The sequence below is a fragment of the Culex quinquefasciatus genome, chromosome 2, assembly GCF_015732765.1.
Source record: "Culex quinquefasciatus strain JHB chromosome 2, VPISU_Cqui_1.0_pri_paternal, whole genome shotgun sequence".
NCBI lineage: Eukaryota > Metazoa > Arthropoda > Insecta > Diptera > Culicidae > Culex > Culex quinquefasciatus.
In genome coordinates this window covers 12429541-12432968 of record NC_051862.1, presented here as the reverse complement: position 1 = coordinate 12432968, position 3428 = coordinate 12429541, and the positions used below count along the sequence as shown (strand labels likewise).

The 3428-nt window shown below is 41.1% G+C and overlaps 2 non-coding genes across 2 annotated transcripts; one reads left to right on the top strand and one right to left on the bottom strand.

Moving 5' to 3' along the window:
• Window positions 1-82, top strand: Trnas-cga. Its single transcript has one exon. It is a non-coding gene; the product is annotated as a tRNA-Ser (tRNA).
• A 433-nt stretch (window positions 83-515) lies between these two features.
• On the bottom strand, window positions 516-588 carry Trnav-uac. The gene has a single exon. It is a non-coding gene; the product is annotated as a tRNA-Val (tRNA).
• Window positions 589-3428: the final 2840 nt, after the last annotated feature.

Genomic DNA, 3428 nt, shown 5'->3' with positions numbered 1-3428 from the left:
GCAGTCGTGGCCGAGCGGTTAAGGCGTCTGACTCGAAATCAGATTCCCTCTGGGAGCGTAGGTTCGAATCCTACCGGCTGCGGATAATCTTTTTTTTAGTCTATATCGTTTCAACTACGCCCACAGGTGGGGCAATTCAAAACATCCAATCAATTTGATATTCATTATCCTGTATGTGTGATTTATCTACGCACAGCAGTGGGCAATCAGAGTGCAATGTTTTCATTAATTGGAGAATCCCTTTGGACCTCCTGTTGCTGGAGGTTATTGTTGTTGGATATTCTTAGAACTGCCCAGGAAAGGAACGGTTGGGGTGTGAAAAATGACACCCTGCAGGATTTCCAGACTAACTGGAGGAGAGCTGATTGATATTCCAATTACATATTGCTCTGCTTGACCCCTCTAGGAGTGTTTATTTGATATTGATTTGTGATTTCCTGGAAGGACTACACTTCGGGTTACTTGAAAGTATTCAGAAGAAGCTTAAAGCTTGCGTAGTGGTCAACTAAAAAAGATGGTTCCATCCAGGTTCGAACTGGAGACCTTCTGCGTGTAAAGCAGACGTGATAACCACTACACTATGGAACCGATTCGCACGTTCGAGCAGTTCCAAATCAATTCCATTGCCATTACGGCTCATTAAATCGGATTGGAGGCGATAAGTGAAAAGCGTTTTTGTTATTGTTTCGAACCACTTTCTAAAAAGTTGGAAATCAGCATTCATAAAACGGTTCGATTTTCGGTTTGCCATAAACGGGGGTCTCCTTCGTTTTATGGTGGCCAATTTTGCCACCGATTCCTTGAACAAGAACAAGAGGATTTCTGCTGCTGCTGCTGCTGGCTCATCGTAAGATACTTTGGCCAAAGTGTACTGTATACAAAATCACCATTAGCAGTTTTGCCTTTCTGCCGTTTCACGAGAAAACATGTTAATCTGGGCGCTTATCTCTTTGCACCGAGTGCGTCTATTCTTCGGGCGGGGGTTCGGGGACTCAATAGCGAGTATAGACGACACGTGTCGCGACACGTAGAATGGGGAGCCTCTATTCAGCGCAGAAACTGCTGCCGTCGACGTCGTCTTCGGCGTCGTTGTGTGCAATTCCAAAGAAATTCAACGTTCATGCACAGAGTAGGATATCTGAAAAGGAGCGTGTACTTTCTGTGGAAATTACCCAGAAGAGATCATCGGTAGCAATTGGGGGACCAGTGGGGTGGGTTGGACCTTTCTGGACATTTTAGCCCACATCTGGAGTTTTTTTTTTTTTTTGAAAAGGTCCAATAAATCAAATTTCCAGTTTTTGCTTTTTGGTTGTTTTTGAAACCACCTTGAGTCAGGGGTATTAAAAAACACCCGAAAAGCAAACACTAAAAATTTGGTTTATTGGACCTTTTCAAAAAAAAACTCCAGACATTATGACAGGCACAACGCCTATAACTTTTGAACCAAGTGTCCACTTCACCCCAACCGACCCCTGCAGACAAGCTCGTCGTAACACACAATAGAAGTTGACTTGCGAAAATCTTTGTTATTACGCTATTTCTACCACCACATCGGGCCCCACCATCAGCTCGTCCGTTGTGGACCTCTTACTCCGGTGTGCCATTGGGAGTCTCTGCTCGCTCTCTTTTCAAAACGAAAAGATGATGATGATGGCGATGATGACAACTCGCCGAACGATACAGTTTAGCCAATCGACGTGTGTGACTCACAAGGGCAAGCGTGTGTGTTCGAGACTGGATGGGAACACTTTTGAGCAAAAGAGAAATCAAAATATGGATATGGTTCAAAAACTTTGAAAACAGAATACTGTTCTATTACTTCACGATGAAACTAAGGCGCGACGAAGAATACCTCTTCCGAACTCTCAAAAGAATATCAATGAGTAAACGATATTTTCTTGAATCCCTCTGTGTTTCATCCCAACACAAACAAAGTATACTATTTACTACCTCCAGCAAAACATTCTAATCGCAAGATCTGAGTACGAATCTCGACCTGAACGACACTATTTTCTATTCCCTCGCTTGATTCTCTCACCATTCAACTAAAATTGCATTCGAGTGGAGTCGCACTATTTGCCATGCTATGCACCGATGCTACCCGTCGTGCCCAACAAACGCAAACTCTTTGAACTCAGGTGCGATATTTAATCACCTTGTCAGACAGTCCTGCTGGTTGTTGTTGGTCTGCACTTTGTTGATGGGTGGAAGGTCTGGAAAGGGGGGCAAGTTGTTGTGTACTCGTGATAATAGCTTTCAACGAAATGAATAAGCAGAAAAGTCTTCTGTTGTGTTTCGTACACACACACACACATACACATTCACAGCAGAAGAAGTAGAAGAGAGCTTGTTTGGCATAGCGTTTCGAGTTGGAGTTGGGAGGATTCGGAATGAAATGTAGAGCTGCTGAAACGTTTCCATGATGAGTCTTTCTGACAGTGTCAACCATGTCAACAGATGTGTTTCTGGGAGTCCGTCTTCACTTGATTTATTTTATTTTGAACAGGTATTTACTAAGCAAAAGAATCATTATCCAGGTTTTTAAGCCAAGATGGCGTTCAATTGGTAAACGTCCGAACTGTCAAAATCACGCAGTATCACCAACATTAGAGAAAAAATGTGGCCGTCATAGAGCTATCTAAGCCCGATCTCACGCACACTAGCTTACCATTTGGCTGGCGGGTACAAATTTTAACCTAAAAATCCTTCGTGTACAAACACGCAATACATGCGCACGTAGATAACTCTATGCCATGGCACACTTTTTTCGCAATGTTGGTACCACTGCGTGATTTTGACATTTCGGGCGTTCACCATTCGAACGCCATTTTCGCTTAAAAATATGGATTGCATTCATTTAAGATAATCGTAAGTTAACTGCGTAACAGCAACTAGAAATAAAACTATCATATTTAAAAATAAGTCATATATCAATAGAAGCTATTTTGTATCATTAGTTTTTCGATACAATTTCAGGGACTGGTCATACAAAATGGGTTTGTAAATATTTAAAAATCTGTATCTTGAGGAGAGATTTTCTGATCGTTTAGTGTCTTTTCGACAAAATTGTAGATTACGATTTGCACTATTCAGAAAAAATAAGTACAACTTGTTAACTTGTTATTACTGGATGTTAAATTCCCAAAAAATGTATTTTTTTATTTTTAATTATTTACCCGTTATAGGGGACAAAAAAGACATCTTGAGTGCAAAATCTGGTTAAGGAGATATGAACTTTTGAAATAATGGTTTTTTTTTCGAAAATATCGAAATCTGGACAAAACAAACACAGTCGACTCTCCTCTGGTTGTCAATATCCAAGATACCGTCGAGGAAGAGAATCATCAGTTTACAGAACGATGCAAAATGAAGACTCGATTGAAAATATTTTTTTCTTGATACCCAGCTATGGGAGAGAATCATGGCAA